Source organism: Callithrix jacchus, chromosome 6 (genome assembly GCF_049354715.1).
Source record: "Callithrix jacchus isolate 240 chromosome 6, calJac240_pri, whole genome shotgun sequence".
NCBI classification, from domain to species: Eukaryota; Metazoa; Chordata; class Mammalia; order Primates; family Cebidae; genus Callithrix; species Callithrix jacchus.
The window spans coordinates 108,932,936-108,955,613 of NC_133507.1; the positions used below are offsets into that span (position 1 = coordinate 108,932,936).

Below are 22,678 nucleotides of genomic sequence, written 5' to 3' on the forward strand. Positions count from 1 at the left end.
TCCCTCTGCCAAACAGACTGAAATAAATCAAAATATTTAGGGAACACATCTTCTAATCATGAGTGGCCTCTACATAATTAGAAATTATTATTTTTAATTTTAGTTATTTATTTTTCAGGAGAAATATTTGTTAAGCAACTGTGTCAGGCATTTTTTAGGTGTTGGAGATAAAGCAGTAAACAAAACAATAATTTATGATCTTATTTCTGAGCTTATTTTCTAATAAAGGGAGATAAACAAAGTAAATCAGTAAAATACATAATATTCTGAATACTCAATATTATTGAAAACCCTCATAAAGTCTCCTTCTAAGCCTTGTTGGTCAGAAGGACTTCCAGAGTCAATACAAACCCTCTGAGGTGTGTAGGTGTGGAGGCCCTGTGGTTTGGCTTGGTCCTCACACACCTATTATGCGTTTCATTCATCTCTTGACCCTGGAGAGTTCATGGGCTAGTCTGAGCCTCAGTTACTGCAACTTAGAATTGTGATTCTGACATTGACTCTGAAAGTTGTTGAGCATTTTATAGAAGATAATATGTGTGAAAGAGTGTGACTATAACTCTTGATCAGGAGAGCAATGCATAATCTTCATTAACATAATTTTATTAATGTCTTTAATTCAAATTAAACAAGGAGAAAAATTGCTTTCATTTATGGAGATTTTTAACTTTGTTTTGTTTAATACACTGGACAGAGTTCGATACCTTAAGAATTGGCAAGACTTTTGTTGGAATCTGTTGCTATAGATTCCATGCCTTACAGGGCTTCCAGATTGCTATTCTAAATAAAAGGTAAAAATGGGTGTATCTAAAGGTCATAGGGGATGTAGGTATAGGAGACTAAGCTGCTCTCAGCACATCACCCCCTCGGAAAGACGGTACCATGGAGCAGAGACGGCTCCTTCATATGCCTGGCCTTTTCTCTGCCTCCCAAGTGGGCTTTAATCAAGTCGTTTAATTTCACTGAGCATGTTTGCATCTGGAAAATTGGAAACAATTACCAACCAACTTTCCTATTTGCAGCACTAGAGAATCGAGGCTTCTCTCCGAAGAGAAAAGAAGATAAAACAACTTCATGCTTGAATTAAAAATTACAGCCTTCATATGTTTTGCTAGACCATTTTTCCCAAATATTCTTAAGGGTGAGCTTCATCTCTGTTTATTCCATAATGTGTATGTTATTCAAAAATGCATTGTTCGATGGTCTGAATTGGTATATAAGACCCACTATTAGGCTGACAATTGGTAGCAATGATCTTTTTGAGCAAACTTCAAAGTTAGTTAGAGAAGAAGTCTAACAGTATGTGCTTTTTGAGTTAAAGACAGTAATGGATGGTACTCAATGCCAAAGGCTCCATTAGGGAGGAAGAGAGATGAGTGCGTGAATTTCCACTTACACACCTTTTCCATGTGTGAGCTGAGGACTCAACTGGCAGATTTTACCACACTCACCCTGTAGGCTACTTATTGGACCAAGTCTCCTAACCTAAAAGTCAGAGATATCCGAGCCTTGCAAACAACCACTTCCTGGTATTAATTTAAAATATTTGTAGAGAAAGAAAAACAAAAGTTCAATTAAATTACTACACTCCTAGAAAAAAGACACGAAAATGGAAATATCTCTCATGCTATCCAATTTTCTGAAGCTGCCTCTTTTTTATTGAAACAGAAATAAGGGTGTTATAAGAGGTTGTCTATGTCATTAATAAGATCATACATCTATTAAATAATACAGTTACTAACATAATACATAAATATACATACATGTATATGCACATATGTTGTGTATACATATTCCAGTAAATGTAAATTCCATGTCCGTGGGTAGTTTCTTCTAAGTATTTTCTCAGATTTCCTTGTTTATATAAACTATTGACTATATGTGATTTCCCCTGGCATGAGTCTTTATCTTCTCATTCTCCGGGAGGATACCACTCCATGCGTCTATTGTTTATCTAGCAAAGGTATAGCCTTCTCTTCCATTGAATGATAATGGTAGAAGCCTGCCTTTTTTGTGAGATATTTCATTGGAACTAAATCTGTAAATATATACTTATACATTTTATGGATTGTGTTTTGTTTTTATTGCTGTCTTTAAGGAATTTGCATGCTCAAATGCAAACGCCAATATGTATCTGTGTTTTCTGATTAAGGTCTGAAAAAGAAATTGAGTGAACATTTTATTTACCCTTCTCCTCAGGCCAACAAATCCGTATGACTCAGATCTGGTTGTTGATAAACTTTTTGGTGTGGGATGTTTGGGGAAGATCTCAAAGGATGGCGATCCTATGAACTGCTTAGTTGTGTATTTCAGGGTCTGCTCACTGCTTTGAGTTTTTGAACTTTCACTTGCCCACATGTTCTTCTTTAAGAGATTTTACTTGTTTGGTACTTTTGCCAAACAGACTTTGATAAAATATTTATTGCAAGAAAAGGCTTCCATTCCTTGAAAGTCTTGAAAAACTTCTAAATTATGATCAATTATAGCACCACGACATTAGCATCAACCAACATGTTAAAAATGATTAAAACATTTGCATCTCATGATAGCAGTCTCAAGGAATAATTTTTTATTTTCTATCGTTCACATCCACTCCCATAATCCAAGCCCATGTCAAAAACTGCATGATCTTAGCTTTAGCCTACTCTACCATGATTTACAGTCTTAACAAAATTCAATAAATCCAACTATTATGTGACTGTTCTTTCATTTGGAATAACTGAGCTCAGAAAACATCTATCTTTTGCATTTAGTTTCTCATCCAATTGCAAAACATAAAAACCACAAACTCATGAGAAAGAATCTTACTAACACTTAGCTCAAATGTTCTTTACTAATAGAGAAATGTAGTAAGAAGGGATACCTTGGCTGAAGTCACAGGGCTTGCAGGCAAAAGAAGGATTAAAATTCAGAGCTCCTCTTTCTGGGCTTAGTACCCTGACACCAATTTGGTCTTTCACTTTTTTTCTCAAATATGTTACTAAATATTTTGTTTTTCTGTCTTTTTTTTTTTAAAAAAAAAGACAAAATGCTCCAAAGGAAAGTTTTATGACTGCAGTCTTTATGAAAACCATATTTGCTGACAAACTTTGATGTTGACTAAAATAAATGTCTTCGAGGAAATCTGGCTTAACAAGTTAATAATGGGCAAGTATAATAGTTAATGTAAATGATAATCTTATTCAGTCTTTAAAACAGATGCTATACCTTTGGCATGAAGTGCCTCTATGATATTACATTCTAGAGGTCAGTCATTATGGAGAAAGTAGAATTTCTGGCTTTACTGAAATCTAGGTAATTTGATAACGTATTCTTAATATTAACTGCTACTGTAAAAAGTAATTGTACTTAGATGTTATTTTGAAATTAAAAGTGGTAAGAAACATAGATTACATTGCTCATTTAAAGGGCATTGATCAGATTTACAAGAAAAAAAAGATTGTGTGTTGGTATTTTATTTCATCTTGTAACAAACATCTCTAAATTGTATCATCAAAATCAGATATATAACTTGCTCTATTTCTTCATCCTCTAACATCAAGATGCCCCCAAAAATAATTTTAACCACCTATAATACAATTTCCCAAGTGGCATTCCACATTTAAACCATTGTTGATGCTTAACTGAAAAAAATAAAAGGCTTTTATCTAGTTATGAATGCACGTATCTTACTTGCTTTACTTTATTGGAACAGGAGTGAGTGAGTCATTTACAATTGAAATAAAATGTTTTGAAATAGGCAGAGAAAATGTGACATTTTTACGTTCAAGCAGTGAAACCTCCCAATTGGAGTCAAACTCTAATATTTATATGAGGAATCAAAGAAGAAAATAAAAAGGAAGAAAAAAAACTTTGCCAGCATTTCATAGTTTCTTTGGGAGTCCTGATATTTGAGAAAGCATTTTTTGAAATCACTTTAGATGATGTTACTGGGAAGAGAGAAGGTTGAGTTCATCTTTGTGGTACTTTAAACAACAGAATATGGGAGATAATGGGTTATGTTCCATGACAGGAACTAAAAAAATAAAGTAGATTCAGAGCAAAAGAATATGACTTCAATATTCCTTCATTCAACAAAGAGGCGATGGAAATGCCCAGGATGCCGAAACTCTGTCATGGGGAACAAGTGGCAAAAGATATGGATCCCGCCTACCTGAATATATACTCAAGATGGAGAGAGAGACAAGTCAGTTGCCAAATATGGCAGTGTACCTAGGTTAGAAGACAGAGGCAATCATTCAGTGTTAGGAGAGTACAGTGCAAGAACACCTACAACAGACTGGCCTGGCTGGGTGTGGTGGCTCAGGCCTGTAATTCCCGCACTTTGGGAGGCCGGAGCCGGTAGATCACCTGAGGTTAGGAGTTTGAGACCAGCCTGACCAACATGGTGAAGCCCCATCTATACTAAAAATACAAAATTTAGCTGGGTGGGGTGGTGCAGCCCTGTAATCCCAGCTACTCAAGAAGCTGAGGCAGAGAATTGCTTGAACCCGGGAGGGGGAGATTGCACCACTGCACTCCAACCTGGGCAACAGAGTGAGATTCCCATCTCAAAAAAAGGAAAAAAAGAAAAGAAAAATACAAAACCCTCTTCCTCAGCAGGGTCTGGGATCCTACAGAGTACCTGGTGGTGGGGAACCTGCGTTCTTTTATACCCATGAAAAATAGCTCCATTGCTTAAGTGTTGAGCAGGACGCTTTCTGTCTAACTTGCATATCCACATGCTCCATCTTTCCTCTGCTCTGGCCCTGGGAGCCTAGACTTCCTCAGCTGGTTTTCTTTTTCTCTGTCTTCTGTGGGCCTCCATCCATGGGATGCATGAGAAGGGCATGCAAGGGCTGGGGAAGAATGGGTCAGAAAGTTGGTTGAACATTGCGTTTTTGCTCCCTGCTGCCACAGTTGGCCTCTTCTCCCTGGAGAATGCTGTGGCTCCTGCTTTTCCTGGTCTTCACACCAGCTGCCCCCTGCAGCTCTGGTACCTCCCTGCCCCAATCAAGTGCTGCCCACTGTGGCTGCCCAAGGTGTTACACTGTCCTGTGAGGGTTTCTTTCCACCCTTCCATACCCTGAGGACAGTCCCTTAACTCTATTCCCATGAAAACATGTGTTTGAAGGTGCCAATTGCTTAATGCTGATATTCACAACTGATATTCACACCGAATAGGCATTTCAGAATCAGCGTGTCAAAACTGAACTCCACACACTCTCCACCTGTCAGCTTCTGCATCCTCTCAGCAGTGGCCTCTCCATCCCGGCAGCTGTCTAGCTGAAAATCTCAGATCCTTCTCTCACTTCCCTTTATCCTGTGCTACTCTCCTCAACTCTTGGTAAAATGTCATAGACACCACGAGTCCTACTCTAAGCATCCTATTGAATATTAAACTTCATCTTTTGCTTCCTCAAAAACGCCTTCTTCTCCCGGTCTTGCTGTATTTTTTTCTTTGTTTCTTGGTATGTATTTATCATTTACAATAGGACTGCCATCAAAATTGTATGGCTTAAAGCCACAGAAGTGTATCTCAATTCTGGATGCTAGAATTTCAAAATCAAGGTGTTTCTACTTCCTCTGAAGCCTCTAAGGGAGGATCCTTCCTTGTCTCTTTCATTTCCTGGCAGCTTCAGGTCTTCCACAGCTTGGAAGCTAATCTAGTTTATGGTTCTGTCTTTGTGTGTCTGTGTTTCTCTGGGTCATCACGTAACATTCTCCCTGTGCGTCTGCATCTATGTGTCCAAATTCCTCTTTTCCTTTATAGGGCACTGGCCATATTGGATAAAGGCCCTCCTTCCTTAATGGCCTTACCTTAGTGTGATTAAATCTGCAAAGACCCTATTTTCAAACAAGGTCATATGTATAGATACTTGGAGTTAGAACTTTAGACTTCAGTGCCTCTTTTTATTTTTTAAGGGGGACATAATTCAACCCATAACATACAGTTGACTTATTTATTGGTGTCCACTGTTTATTGCCTATCTCCACTAGCTAAGAATTATTCAGGGCAGAGATCTTTGTATCTTTTGTTCATTGATGTATCCCAAGCATCCAGCGCTATGTGGGAAAACAGTGGTTGCTCAATAGGTATTTGTAAAATGGAGGGAAAGTCTGATTAACAAGCTATTTTAGGATTAGTGTAAAATGGAACTTTACTCAGCATAGGGAAAAAAAAACTGTCCCTGAATCTCTAGGTTGACATTATTGGTTTTGAAAAGCAAATACTTTGCTGTGATTTTAAAAGACACCAAACCACTGACATTTCACTTGGAAAATAATACCTCGCTGGACATGGGGGGATCGAAATTTTACTCTAGTATTTCTTTTCTTGATTCTACAATTAGTTTATAAAATGTGAAGCATTTATTTTTAAGCTAACTCCTGTTAAATCTTCTATATTTCAGACCTGAGGCTTGACTCTTTAGCAGATGGTAGATATGTACCTTGGGGAGAAAGAGAGGGTTGGGAGGGAGGAGACAGAGAGAGGAGGTACAAGAGGGGCTGCCAAACCTCAGCCCTGAACAGACTTCAGCAAACAAACAGAAGTGAGACCCAGCAGGACGGGGTGTGTAGCTGGCTTTATTGCTGTCCACCAGCTCCGGGTCATAAGTGACCTAACCAACCTTAGTTTGCATCTCTCTTGGAACAGCTTTGTGCCTGTTCGCTGCACATGGCCCTGATTCTCACTCATTCTAGGCCTTGGTGGGCACATCTAGCACCCTTTATGGGATCCAAGACACAGCTGTTGCAGTATCCCTTCATTCCAAATCACTTCACAACACCTCCCCCATTTATTTTCTCTGCGCTACTAAACCTTTCCAACACTGGATATACCAACACCCTCCTCATACCCTCCCCAGAAGACTTGGCTGTATTTTATATTCAGAAATGCCAGCTATGAAGGACTGCAAGTGAGAGCAACCACCCACCATTGTTATTAACAAAACCCAAATTGCACATAGCACAGGTATAAACTAGGTTCCACATATATATAAACAGGTGTGCTGCCTGTTCAGTTAATGCAATGAGGTCTGTTTTCTCTTTTTTAGAACATGTGGGCAACTGGCAAGGATGCATCCACTGGTTCTGTATGTGCTTCCTTTAGAGGTCAGAAAATTATTTTAAATATTTAAAAATAGTTCACTTCCAATCAAACCAGTTACTAATCTTTATTATTTGAAAAAACTGCATCCATAAAAAAATTGCTTAGAATAATTTTCTTATCTTAGATGGCAACATTATAACAATGAAATAATAATAAAGTAATTATAATCATATTACATAATATATTATATGTAACATATGTTATATGTAACGTTACACACAATGTAGTAACAACATACAATACAACTATAGGTAACATATGAATACAATAACAATAGATCCACTAATTGGGCATTTATCTGCTAAAGAAAGCATTTCTTTTCAATAATGGACACTATGGGAAAGCCTAATACATTGACAAGAGGAAACTAGAAGTTATTTGTGGTGTCGCAATTCAGTGAGTAACTGCTGTGATAATATATAAGGGATCCTGCAAACCAAAAATCTTAACTAAAAGGAAAATGACACCAATAGAAACTTGGCCAAATAGAGCACAAGCACTTTCAGAATAAAAAAACTCAGAGTGCATAAAAAACATCTAGAGAGAAGCTCAATCGTATTAAAAATCAAGAATGCAAATTTGAACAATTTGAATTGAATTGATGTTCAAGTCACTGAACATCTATTTCTCCAGCAAAGGCAAGCAGCTGGGCACCACTACGGGTGGTGTGGCTGGACGTGGCCTAGCTGGAGAGTCAGCTGGCAGGGAGAGCAGATGTGACCCCACAGTTCCTGCACTGAGTGTACATCCTAGAGAAATTCTCACACAGATTCCTGGGGAACTCTACTGAGAATACTCATTTTTTTTGCTTTTAGAGGCGTTGAGAAATGCAGTGAACACCCTTGTGGAGGGGGCTACAAACTTCTTCCAATAAGGGTCTAAGGGCTGCAAGCCAGAGGCTCTCTTGCAATACCCAGTCCCGTCGGACAGCACTGACAGAATCTCCATACAAATGATGCGAATGAGTGAATATGCCTGTGATCTAACAAGATGTAATTTACAAAATTAGGCTGTAAGCTGGGTTTGGCCCAGACTGTAGTTTGTAGTTTGTCCATACCTGTATATCTCAATTCCTTTTACACATATTAAATACACACACACAAACACAGTTCAAAAAATTAGCAAGATTAAACATAAAATACACACAATCATAGATGAACGATTGCTCGTGGAGGATGCAGAGATAAGGAGTGATTGAACAGAGAATAAGCAATGGTGTGATGGGGAGTGATGAAATGAATCTAGAAATAAGGACTGTCCTAACTCAAGATTCTGTACCTCAGTCCGTCCAGTTTTACTTTTTTCTAAACAAAGGCACACAAGCTATGGTTTTGGATGAAGATCTGTAATTGGCTCCCAGTTTTTTAAGAACTGAGATTCTGTGCAGAATGCAGCCAAATTGCCCACAGTGAGTTAGTAGGAAGAGCAGGTCTCTGATTTGATTTGATGATGCACCTAATTGTGGCTGGGAATCACAGTACTTTGCACAGTCATTTTGAGTGCCTTTTTTCTTTCTTTCTTTCTTTTTTCTTTTTTTTTGTAAAATAAATGATACCAGGTAAAAAAATAGCAGTGGTTTGTTTTTTTTCCTCATCGTGAGGTAATGATTTAAATAAATGCCCAAGGGAAGAAGAACTTGTCAAGCTACATGCACAATGACTTAAATTGTTCAAGATACTGCCTCTGATAAAGAAGAAATGGAGCTGTCTCAAAGAAATCCTGTCCCTAGCCGAGAAGGACTAAGAGATAAGCACACTACAGTTGTTAAAAGCAAGGGACTGGAGTAAATTTTGAATTTACACCCTGGATCTTCACGCCATAGCTGCATGGTGTACACTTTGTCAATATTAGTTATCTTATGTTACAGTAAGAATGATATTTACAGGGAAGAATTGTTTTGAGGATTAAATGCCCAATTTAAAACATAAGATGTTTACACAGTGATAACCTGAGCTACTCATGAATAACATGGTATAGTTTGTATGATTAGCAATTCCTAATTACTCTTGCTTTCCATATTTCCATGCAAAGACAGTACACTCATTATCCCATACTCATTAACAGAGAGACGTCTGTTGCCACAAAAGTATAATATAGCTTATGGAATGCCACTATGTATTGTCTTGAACCCCAGAAGCATCGCAGTTCCCACGGTAAACACTCACAAAATGCTTTAAATGAGGTTGATTTTTAAAAGATGCATTTTTGGTAAATTAGTTTATCAGCAAATTAGTAAAATACCAAAGAAACTCACCATGATAGTCAAAGGTCACATATAGTCACACAGGATCCCTGCTTCAAAAGTCATGTAACGGCCTCTCATCTACATTGTCCCCAAACCCTGGGGACAATGTCGGCATTACATAAAGATGCTGCTCAGCCCATTTCCTTGTCGTCTGCCTGCAAGGCATGCAGTGAGTACACACCTTCTGTAAAACCTCTAAATGAAACGGTAGGTGATCTTGACAAATATAGTAGCATGTACCTAGTGCTCAGGTTCCTAAGGTTCCTATGTCATTTCTAAGTCATTCATGTACTTTCTTTCACATGTTACATATTTTATTTCTTCCTTTTAATATTGTTTAATTAAATTGCAGGAATATAAAATATGTATAAATTGTGTGTCAGATACAAATAATCAGAAATACATATCTATACACTGGTGACCTCAATTTAGGAAAAATAACTGCCAGTGTGTGGAAATCTGTCTGTGGTCCTCCTCCTTTGTATCTATTAATCCCTTGATTTTCTTTATGAAAGTTTTACCACCTACACTTCTATCTTTAGTTTTGTGTGTGTGTGTTTTTGTGTGTGTACACATTTAGTTTTATTGTAACAAAGCAACTTGTACCCTTTTAACATTTAAAACTGAACATCATCTCTCCTTTCCAGTGAAACAAAAAGAAAATTTAAAAATAAACAGGAACAAAATTACAACAGAGAATGTCAATTCCAAATACAATCCTACAGGTTTGTGTGATTTTAAACTACGTATAAATTAATCGAGTCACCGTATCTTCTTCTAGGACTTGACTTTTTCGGCAATATTTTCTTGAGATCCGTTGATACTGTTACATGTAGGTATCGTGTATTTTCAGTGCTGAATGATTTTTCTTTGGAATGACATACAAGCCTTATTTATTCTACTGTTAGTGGATATTTGTGTTGCTTCCAGTTTTCTGCTTTAACAAGCAGAGTCATCATGAATACTTTCACACATACCCTAGCACACGTGGGGAGGGCACTTGTTTAGAGTATATGCCTAGCAATGGGATTTCTAGGTCATGAGATGTGTATATCTTTAACTTTGTTAAGATTATCAACTCATTGTCCAAATACTTGTACCAATTCATATTTTACAAACAATACGTAGGTGTTCTAGTTGTATTGACTCTCATCAAAACTTCATATTGAAAGAATTCTTGGTTATTGTCAATATAGAAGGTATGAAATGGTATTTCATTTCCAATTTAGTTTTTGTCTAAGTACTAATGAGGCTTTTTAAAGATTGTGAGCCATTTGAGTTTCTTTTTTTTAAGTTTGTCTTCAGATATTTTGAATATTCTTCTACTGGGCCATCTGCCTTCTTTCAAATAGATTTGTAGAAATTATTTATATATTCTAGATTCTAATATTTTGTCAGTTATATGGTTGCCAAATTATCTTTCAATCTGTGGCCTAGATTTTTACTCCCTTCTTATGTATATACATGTACATATGTATTTTAATATGCAGAAACTCTCAGTTTTTTTTCTTTTTCAACTTTTATTTTAGAATCAAGGGGTACATGTGCAGGTGTTTTACATGAGTATACTGCATGATGATGAGGTTTATGGCATCAGTCATCCTGTCATCCTGGAAGTGAACAAAATACCCAATAGGTAGTTTTTCAGCCCTGCCCTCCTCACTCTCGAATGCTTCAGCATCTAGTGTTCTCATCTTTATGTCCACATTTACCCAGAAGTTGTTAATTTTTACATAGAGGAATTAGTTCATTATTTTCTGATATTTTAAATTCTCTGTATTTTGCTTAAGAAACGTTTTTTTAGCTTAAAGTCAAAAAGATATTGTCTTATAACATTTTTAGTTTTTTTTATTTTCAGGTTTGTCTTTTACAACTAAACCTTTAATCTATCTGGAGTATTATTTTGTGTCTGGATGAGAAGTATGCCAGATTTCTTGACACATGATTTTTTTTTTAAATTAACTGTGAGGTCTATTTTTTCTTCCTGGAAAAGACCTCACAGAACCAACTCTATCCTAAACCAAGTTGCCATGTATTCTGGGGCTGTGTCTGGTTGCCTTATTTTGTTTTTTACAGTGGTAATATTCTATCCCATGCCAATACTCACAATGCAATTACTATGGATTTCTATAATTCCTTGTATGTACCAAGATATTTCTTCTCATCATTTTCTTCTTCTTCAGGAATGTCTTGAGTATTCTTGGGTTTCACTCTTCTAAATAAACTTTAGTATTAGCTTGTCATTTTCCCGAGCTGGAAAGGGAAAATGAAAGGAGTGAAGAAAAGGAACTGCAAAATAGTGTGTGGATTGAATTTTAATGAATTCATAGATCTATTTAGGGAACATCACAATTGCAAATTTTATGGTATCAAGTCTTTCTAGGAATTAAAAAAACCTATTTATTCAGATATTCTAAAAGGTCTTTTCAGAGTATTTTATAATCTTTTCATGTTAGATTTATTCCAAAGTTCTTAGGGTTTTTTGTTTGTTTTTGTTTTGTTTTTTTCTCTTTTGTGACAGAGTTTCACTCTTGTTGTCCAGGCTGGAGTGCAATGGTGCAATCTTGGCTCACCACAACCTCCACCCCGAGTAGCTGAGATTACAGGCATGTGTCACCATGCTCTGCTAATTTTGTATTTTTAGTAGAGACAGGATTTTACCATGGTGGTCAGGCTGGTCTCACACTCCCGAACCAAGATGAGCTGCCTGCCTTGGTCTCCCAAAGTGCTGATATTACAGGAGTGAGCCACCGTGCCTGGCCGGTATTACAAAGTTCTTAGAACAACTATGAATTTCCCATTTTAAAAATCACATTTTCAATTATTCATAGCTGGTGTGTATAAACACAATTGATTTTTGTACATTGATTTGACGCATAGGAACTTGATGAACACTTTTCTTCATTCTAATAATCTCTATGTAGATTGTTTAGGGTTTTCTGAAAATACAATCATATCATCCATGAATAATGAGAATTATGCTTTGTGCTTTCCAATCAACAGAAATTTTCTTTTTCTTGAATACTTTGCTGGGTAGGCCCTCATTTGCAGTGCCAAGTGAGTAATATTCATGGTGGGCATATCTGTTTTTCATGATTCTAAAACAATCTTGTCAGCATTTCATCAGTAAAGGTAATGTTTGCTCTAGGTTTGGCACAGACATACTTCCAATCGTAATTTGCTAAGTTTGTTAAGAACAGATATTAAGATATTTTTATTGGATATCAATTTTTTCAATCTATTGATATAATCATATTAGTTATGTCCTTTTAGCTTTCAATTTGGTAAATAATAATAAATATTTTGCTAATCCAAAGCCATGCTTGTCATACTGAATATTGTTGCATTCTCTTTAGAATTTAAATTACTGAGGTCTCTTAGTCATATATATTTCTTTTTGAGACACTATTGATGGGTTATGGTTTTCTCAAAACATTCCCCTTTTATCTCAGTTTTCAAATGTATTTACATAATCATGTTTAGAGTAACCTCAATGGCTTTTAAGTTTCTCTTTATCTTAAGTCACATCCCATTTTATTTCTTATAATATTATTTTGTTTTGAATTGTGGTTAGAAAAACACTAAACATGAGCTTTACCCTTTTAACAAATTCGTAATTGCACAATACTGGCTGGGCGCAGTGGCTCAAGCCTGTAATCCCAGCACTTTGGGAGGCCGAGGCGGGTGGATCACGAGGTCAAGAGATTGAGACCATCCTGGTCAGCAAGGTGAAACCCCGTCTCTACTAAAAAAAAAAAAAAAATACAAAAAATTAGCTGGGCATGGTGGTGCGTGCCTGTAATCTCAGCTACTCAGGAGGCTGAGGCAGAAGAATTGCCTGAACCCAGGAGGCGGAGGTTGTGGTGAGCCGAGATTGCACCATTTCACTCCAGCCTGGATATCAAGAGGGAAACTCCATTTCAAAAAAAAAAAAGCACAATACTGTATTAACTAAAGTCACAATGTTGTACAACATATCTCTAAAACTTATTCATCTTGCTTCACTGAAAACTTTTATACTTGTTAAAAGATAACTCCTAATTCTCAGTCTGTAACCTTGTTTTGAAGCTGCAGGCACTTATGTCCTGCTGTGTATTTCTTACTCCTTACCTGTATCCCAAAATTCCAGTCCAGAGGCACAAATTGCCCACACTACAGCTATTTCTCTGGTTGCTCATCTGATACCCAAATACTGACTAGAACCTGGGTTTCCTGCAGCTTCCCATCCCCTCTTATAAAGCCCCTTTGTCTGTCCTCTGCAGCAGGGACATCTTCAGCCAAATCACCTCGAAGACTCATATTTCTTCTGGGGTCAGCCCAAGTGATGTCAGTGTTTCTGTGGGGATCTGTTTCACCCTAAGAAAGAGGCAGCATCATGCTATATTTCATTTTCTCTGTTTTCTGGGCCACCCAACACAAGCGCTAAGAGTTGAAGAGCAGGCCTTGCACTCACTTCTATGATTCACTCAAACAGCTGGTACTGCGCGTGGGGCCCTGAAGCACTGCTTGACCTGCAGGTCACCGAACACAAACTTAGAAGAACTTCTCTCTCTGCCTGGACCACTCTTAGGTACATACACTACTTTTAAAGCTGGCCAAGAAGGGAGAGAATAAAATTGAGGTGAAACAATGTTTAGCGATTATGGAAATTGTATCAATCAATCAGTGAGTCAGAAGACATTTGATCATCACCGACATTTGAAAAAGAAGGAGAAGCAGCAGTTACAGAATCGTTACAATAAGCCACATCTGTTATGTATGATCACATTTAATCCTCCTCAACACAATCATGCTACGACAGTGTAATTCTGTCATCTTATATCAAAGAAAACAAAGTTCAGAAAAGGTAAATATAGTATTCAAGGGCATACATCTAAAACCCTGCTTCTTTACACTAAGCGTCTCCCGTGGGGCTCATTATTCTGGTGGGCAGAGTAATGTATAAACCACACTGGGAGAATCACAATTTAGATGGAGAGACAGACAGTAACTATCATGTTAAGCAGTAAGTGACAGGTTCCCCGGTTTCCTGGTTCTGTATCTGGGAAAAGAGATGCAATCAGGGAGCTCAGGCATGATTAAAGAAGGAAAGTAGTTTTTGAAATTGATTCAGAATATGAGGATTTTACATATATAAATTTTTTCCTCAAAAGTCTATGACATAAGCTTAGAGCAGCAATACTTCAATACATATTTTACATTGCATAGTATTGGTTCATCTTAGTATCAACATTGGTGAAAGTTATTGACTCTGTGCATTAGCCTCATCATTAATATTGTTTTACTTTTGCTTTGTCCTAGGCCCCCAAGACAGTGTTTTCATAATTGAAATCTGATTCATATACATATTATATGTATATTTTATGCATATACTTCATAAAGCATGTTTCAAGATTATTGTTACAATGTAAATCAGTCTGATGTTAATTTAAATATCAGGATATTTATTGTATACTCTAAGTTCTGGAAAGCAAACATGAAAAAGATTAGTATAATCATTTAAAACGATTTCGAAAATCAAGGTGAAAGAATGTAGTCTATCATTTTGTTATGGCCCCTGCAGTAAGTTTCCCCCAATTTTCTATTCTCAATATTATTACTTCAGCAATCATTTAAAATTTCTGTTAAAACCAAAATCAAAATGAATTGTGGGAGGGTCAGAGCAGCCCCAATAAATGTGATTCAGTGGCTATTCTGAGATCTTTCAGAGGAAAACTTTGCTTTTTAAAATGTTAACTTTATCTTGGGATGTCTGTGGTTTTGTGAGTGGTAATCAACCAGTGAGGTTAGGTTGGAGAGCAGGATGAGGCCAACTTCAGGAGCAAAGTCTGCGCATGAGCGTTGTATTAGTCCGTTTCAACACTGCTATGAAGAATAGACTCACAGTCACACATGGCTGGGAAGGCCTCACAATCATGGCAGAAGGCAAAGGAGGGGTAAAGTTATGTCTTACATGGCAGCAGGCAAGAGGGAATGTATAGGGGAACTGCCCTTTATAAAATCATTAGATTTTGTGAGACTAATTCACCAGCACAAGAAAAGCATGGAAAAAACCCACCCCTATGATTCAATTACTTCCCACTGGGTATCTCCTGTGACACATGGGAATTATGGGAGCTACAATTCAAGATGAAATTTGAGTGCGGACACAGCCAGACCATGTCATTCCACCCTGGCCGCTTCCCAAATCTCATGTCCTCACATTTTAAACTCAATCATACCTTCCCAACAATCTCCCAAAGTCTTAACTCATTCCAGCATTATCTCAAAAGTCCATAATCAAGAGTCTCATCTGAGACAAAGCAAGTCCCTTTTTCCTATGAGTCTATAAAATCAAAACAAGTTTTTTACTTCCTAGATACAAGATGAGGACAGGCACAGTGTAAATACATCTGTTGCAAATAAGAGACATTGGCCAAAATGATGGCGCTACAGGCCCCACGCAAGTCCAAAATCCAGCAGGACAATCATCTTAAAACTTTACAATGATCTCCTTTGACCCCATGTCTCACATCCAGGTCACACTGATGCAAGAGGTGGATTCCCTTAGTCTTTGACAGCTCTGCCTCTGTGGCTTTACAGGGTACAGCCCCCCTAGTGGCTGCTTTCATGGGCTGGCATTGAGTGTTTGTGGCTTTTCCAGGCTCACGGTGCAAGCTATTGGTGGATCTACCATTCTGGGGTTTGGAGGATGGTAACCTTCTCACAGCTCCACTAGACAGTGCCCCAGTGGGCACTCTGTGTGGGGGCTTCAACCCCACATTTTCCTCCCTCACTTCCCTAGCAGAGGTTATCTATGAGGGTTCTGCCCCTGCAGCACACCTCTGCCTGGATATCCAGGCATTTTCAAACATCCTCTGAAATCTAGGCAGAGGTTCCCAAACCTCAATTCTTAACTTCTGTGCACCCACAAGTCCAACACCAGATGAAAGCTGCCAAGACTTGGTGGCTGCACCCTCTGAAGCAATGACCTGAGCTGTATGTTGGCCCTTTTTAGTCATGACTCGAATGCAGAGCACCAAGTCCTGAGACTACACAGCAGCAAGATCCTGGGTGCAGACCACTAAGCTATTATATCTCCCCAGGCCTCTGGGCCTGTGATGGAATGGGCTGCTGTGAAGATCTCTGACATGCTCCCCATTGTCTTGGCCAGTAACTTTTAGCTCCTTGTTACTTATGCAAATTTCTGCAGCTGGCTTAAATTTCTCTCCAAAAAATGTTTGTTTTTTTTTGTCTTCTATTGCATTGTCAAGCTGGACATTTTCCAAGCTTTATGCTCTCCTTGTCTTTTAAACTTAAGTTCCAATTCTAAATCATGTCTTTGTAAAGGAATAAAACCGAATATTTTTTTTTTTAATTTTTTATTGGATTTTAGGTTTTGGGGTACATGAGCAGAGCATGCAAGACAGTTGCGTAGGTACACACATGGCAGTGTGCTTTGCTTTTCTTCTCCCCTTCACCCACATTTGGCATTTCTCCCCAGGCTATCCCTCCCCACCTCCCCCTCCCACTGGCCCTCCCCTTTTCCCCCCAATAGACCCCAGTGTTTAGTACTCCCCTTTCTGTGTCCATGTGTTCTCATTTTTCGTCACCCACCTATGAGTGAGAATATGCGGTGTTTCATTTTCTGTTCTTGTGTCAGTTTGCTGCGGATGATGTTCTCCAGATTCATCCATGTCCCTACAAACGACACGAACTCATCATTTCTGATTGCTGCATAATATTCCATGGTGTGTATGTGCCACATTTTTCCAATAAAACCGAATATTTTTAAGAGAACCCAAGTAATGCCTTGAATGCTTTGCTGCTTAGAAATTTATCCTGCCAGATACCCCAAATCATTTATCTCAAGCTCAAAGTTCCACAGATCTCTAGGACAGGGGCATCTGGTCTCTTTGCTAAAGCATAACTAAAGTCACCTTTGCTCCAGTTCCCAACAAATTCCTTATCTCCATTTGAGACCACCTCAGCCTGGGCTTTATTTTCCATATCACCATCAGCATTTTGGTCAAAGCCATTCAGTGAGTCTCTAGGAAGTTCCAAACTTTCCCACATTTTTCTATATTCTTCTGAGCCCTCCAAACTGTTCCAACCTGCGCCAGTTGCTCAGTTTCAATGTCGCTTTCACATTTTGGGGTATCTTTACAGCAGAGTCCCACGAACCAGTACCAATTTACTGTATTAATCCATTTTTCATGCTGCAATGAAAAAATACTCAAGACTGGGTAATGTAGAAAGAAAAATAGGTTTAATGGAGTCATAGTTACACATGGCTGGGAAGGCCTCACAATCATGGCAGAAGGCAAAGGAGAAGTAAAGGTTCATCTTACATGGTGGCAGGTAAGAGAGCATGTGCAGGGGAACTGCCTTTGTAAAATCATCAGATCTCGAGAGACTTATGCACTATCATAAGAAGAACACAGGAAAAACTTGCCCCCATGATTCAGTTGCCTCCCACAAGGTCCTTCCCGTGACATATGGGAATTATGGGGAGCTACAAGTCAAGATGAGATTTGGGGACACGGCCAAACCATATCAAGCATCTACTGAGGCAAGAAGACAGTAGAATCTGAAGGTCCATAGCTCCATTTTCTAGGATATTCCTTGAAAGCCAAAATAAACTGCTACTGAGGCAAGGAGGTTCACTAAAATGTAGGGGCCTAGTGATATGTCTAGTCCAGGAAACAAGATTTTAATTTTTAAGAAAGTAAAAGCAATTAGTTGTAGCCCTAGAAGTAGTGGCAGTAAAATAGACCCAATCCTAAGCTGGAGATTGATATGGTTTGACCATGTCCCACCCAAGTCTCATTTTGAATTGTAATTTCCTTAATATCCACATGTCATGAGAGGGACCCAGCAGAAAGTGGTTAGTTCATGAGGGCAGTTTTCCTCATGCTGTTTTCACGACAGTAAGTGAATTCTCATGAGAGCTGATGGTTTTATAAGTGTCTGGCATTTCTCCTGCTCGCAAAAGGGTTAGGTTGATTTTGGAGGTCTGAGTAGGCCAGTGGGGGCAGCTGCGTGAAGTAGTAAGATGAGGGAAAGCTAGAGAAGAGAGACTACCAGTGTTCCAGGTTCTTCTTGATCTACATGTGGCTCATGGACCAACAGCATCAGAGGCACCTGGAAACTTGACCCTAAATCAGAACCTGCATTTTTATAAATGTAATTCATCCTCACAATAAATTTCAAGAAGCCCTGTCCCAGGGAGTACCTTAGAAAATCAAAAGCAGGTGCCTGGGTAAGGAATAGGTGACAGAAGCCTGATACATGCAGGAATTAGAGGAAAATGACAAAGGTAGGCATTCCATCAGGGTCTACTTGTTTTGAAAGCACAGGTTACAGGCAGAAAAATAAAGGACTATACCACTTAAATAGTAATAGATACAAAACATAAGCAAACAATTATTTGTTTTTTAACTTTTCACATACATTCAGTTCAACTCTTTGGCAAATATGATGCTTAGTATCAAATGGTATCCATTCACATTTTCTTAGTATGCTAAATTTACTCTCAAGTTAAAATTCCATTTAAAAAAATGAGAATCCCTTCCTAACACATTTTACATATTTTAAGGAACTCGACTCTGTGACCCAGTTCATCAAAATGCACTTGAAACATTCTGTCTGGAATTCTCAGACGAATGCTACGCATTAAAGATTTTATTTTCTTCCTTCTGTCTTTTCTCTTCCAAGGCTTGACTCCTAACCCCTTGAGATGGAGTTAAAGCTGACAGAGAAAGTGAAAATCCTCTGCCTTCTTGCCCGGAGGAAATGCTTGGCAGGAGATTTCCAAGCTGTGCTGTCATCAAAGCTAAACTTAACCTTGTTCAGGAAAGGAACCCTTAACTTTCAAACCAACTCCTTGTCAGACCATTCAATTTGCAAAGTACAATGTTGGGGGGATAAAAAAGGAAAAAAAATAGCAAGGAATGCATTGATGCTTGAGATTATTGAGACTTGAAATGATGACTGCTCATGTTTCGCAATGACATTAAAGTTAAATGTCTTGGTTCACGGGCACTTACCACTCCCTTCATCACTATTAATCTTTGCTCACAGTTTGGAAATACACCACTTTCTGTCTTCAGCAATGAAATGAAATTTTCCCGGGGTTATAATTGCTTTCTAGTGTGTCTTTTCTCATGTTGTTTGATTGCTAAAGATTTTCTTCAAAATGGGAGATATTTAGTGAGCACAATACAATGTATTTTCCTGCTATTTTTAATCTGTTCATGCATAATTTGAAGGATTTGGTGAGGGAAAAATGGAAATTGAACTCATCTGACCGTGACAGATTTGCAAACTCTAAATACAACTTAAACTTTATTGATGCTTTTAAATTACAGCACCGAATACCTGGACATGTCCATATAACATTTATAGCATTTTATGTCTTCATAGCTACAGCCAACATTTGCTTAAGAATCACAATTGTAATTCAGATGAGCAAGAAGAGCATTTTACAAGAAAAAATAGAGCATGCTGAAGCATTTTGCCTGGAAGAAGCTTTTATTTTTAGCCTATCCCCCCAAAAATCATTATCTAGAGGCCTGAAATGTCTCAAAAAATCATTATATTTGAGTACCTGGTAGGTCATTTCATAGAGTCCTGAAAGTTCCTATTTTCTGTCAGGTCGGTATGTTCTCTGCACCACAGAGCAATTGAAGGAATGATTGTCCATCAGGACCTACTCCCTTCCTCTGACTTCTGACATGCAAACTTTCTCCAGTGTACAGTTTTTACAAACCGCACACCACAGTTTGGTCCAGTATATTATACCCAGGACTCTTACTGAGTTGTTATGAAAGGTGGCATTTCCAAAATTGATATCTGATAGCCCAAGGAACTCTCAATAGTTAATATTTACCTCCATGGAATACTCTCAGGTCTTCTTTCCTGTGCCTTAGCAAGGATACACTTTGTGAGACTAATAACATATGAAAGAACGTCAAAAACCAAAGGGCTGGACTTGAGACTCAGCCCTAAGCTCTGCCTATGTCCCTCCCTTCCAGTGAGAAAAGATCTTTCTAGAAGAGAATAAATATGGAAAACAGAGACATCCACCATGGATTAAAGGAACTAGATGGTGACTGGGGACAACCCATGCCAGTTTATTGTCCACTCCTGACCAATAAATACCTCCTTCATCCACAAAATACAAAAATCCAGACCGAGAGGCCTGGTGATAAAATCTGGAGGGAGTGGTAGTTATTGAAAGCTAAAAACGTTCTCATGATACAACTCTAAGATCCCAATTTATTCAAGTTCTAAACATCATTTCCTTACTAGAAAACCTTTACAGAGGTTCATAGGATAATTATAATTGCAAACCTGTAGTTATCATTAATTAAGCATTTTCTTTGTGACAAGTACTGTTGTCCTTATCGGTGGTTTGTGACAACCCCATGGGAAACAGGCATTATTATTTTCATTTTTCCATGGAGGAATACTATATTACAGAGAAAGAAATAGATTGTCCACAATTTACCAAGTCAGTCAGTGAACAACTGGATACACAAGCAGGGTACCAGGATCCATAGCTATGATGTTTACATTCTATCTTACATATACAGTTCTACCATAGCTTGTACACTCATCAGACTTCAAGGCCCTACACAACCAGGATGTCCTCCATATTACTAGATATAACCCCAACCAGTCCAGAGTTTTGATTACCTTACTTGCAAAATGAGATGGTGTTGGAGGCTGGAACAAGTAAATCAGAAGGAAGATTCTTTGCCTACCCAGTTAATACTCTTGTGACCGTCATACATGTGCCTCCCATCTGTCAAATGGTCACCATCATGGCTGTCCTTCCTGGCTGAGATGATTTTTGCAAAGCTCAAATAAAGCATTTATAAATCACACACATAGGAAAAATGGTAATGACAGTCTCATCGATATTCTCTTCAAGTGCTCACAGGAATTAGAGGGAGACGTCCAAGGTAGGAATTCTATCTAATTTTGAATGCACTTCTATGTGTGACTTGGGAACATTAGTCACTTTACCGTTGCGCAAGCACTTTCCAGTTTAGAGACCTATCCAGTTTCTACTCAGACGCTTCAGTCTTCATTTAAGATTGTCCTCCCCTTATCTAAACTTCTGCTTAACCAATGAACAATTGAGCAATTCTCTGTGGTCATCGCTGTGAAATGCAGTGAAAGTAGGAAGGTGAATAAGACAGGGCCTTAAAGAGCTTAAGGACCTGTGTGTGACATCATCTTCAAAATAAACATCTGTCACTGAGTTAGTCCTCCTAGTGGAGGTGGACTACCAGACACAAAAGACCCCATAAAGGAGAAAAGAAATATCTTGCCTATTTGCCTAATTCACATCCTATGCAGTAAGTGCATGCTGATGAGTGAGCAAGAGGAAGGTGATGTGGGGACAACCAAGACAGAGTCAGATATAAACACAGCAAAAAATTGGCAAATCCAAGCACAGTCTGAGAAATAATGGGTGCCAGAAGATTAAATAACCAAGAGTTTATTATGAAGGAATATGTAGAAGCAAGGAACTAAAATTTTATTCTGAAGGCATGGAAGACTACTGAACTCAAGTCAATGTCATCTTTATTATTTCCCGAAGATAGAAGTCACTGCTCACCTGTCTTTCAGTAATTAAAAACCATCACCTTATAACATATTATGACTTGTCATCTGAGTATAGATATATGGTTTTTAGTCTTGTGACATTATTATATTTATCTGAAAGAAAGATACGAAGCTTTAACTATGATTTGGAAGTTATCTAAACGTGAGATCATTTATTACCTCTTTTCTGCTTGATATAAAGATGTGTTAATTTTAGAAACTGATTTGTAGCTTTACAGGTCTCCAGGATAACAAAATTAATTGTCAATAGACCTAGAAATATTGAACTAATTCTTTATTCTTACCTTCCTTTTAGTTCACCAGGTCATGATGATTCCAATATAGTATGACTAAAATTATGTAATTCTCTCTATTCCAACTGTCATTGTTTTAGTTCAGGCTGCCATTATTATTATTATTTTTTAAAATATTTTAAATCCCCTGATTGGATCTTCATACAAAAATTTCTCACCCTCAATGGCTTATCCTCATTTCCACTCAAGACATTTTTACATACTGAAATCAGAACAAACTTTCTAAAATACTAATTGGTATGACTCTCTTGCCCAAAACAGTATTTCCCTGTTTTAATTTCATTCTTGTTTTTAAGCTATTTTGGTTCCTACTGCCTGTATAAGTGCAGAATTTCCTTCTTTTTAAGCTTATGATCTTCAAAACATGAGCTTGGGAGGCCCTATTTTAATATATTTACATTTTAAAAATAAATTATATGTATGAACTAG

General features: G+C 37.9%; 1 protein-coding gene across 1 annotated transcript in view; it reads left to right on the forward strand.

The window, feature by feature from the left end:
* The window catches only part of CNTNAP5 (contactin associated protein family member 5), an 875,887-nt gene that overhangs the window by 151,624 nt on the left and 701,585 nt on the right, over window positions 1-22,678 (forward strand). The window lies entirely within an intron of this gene.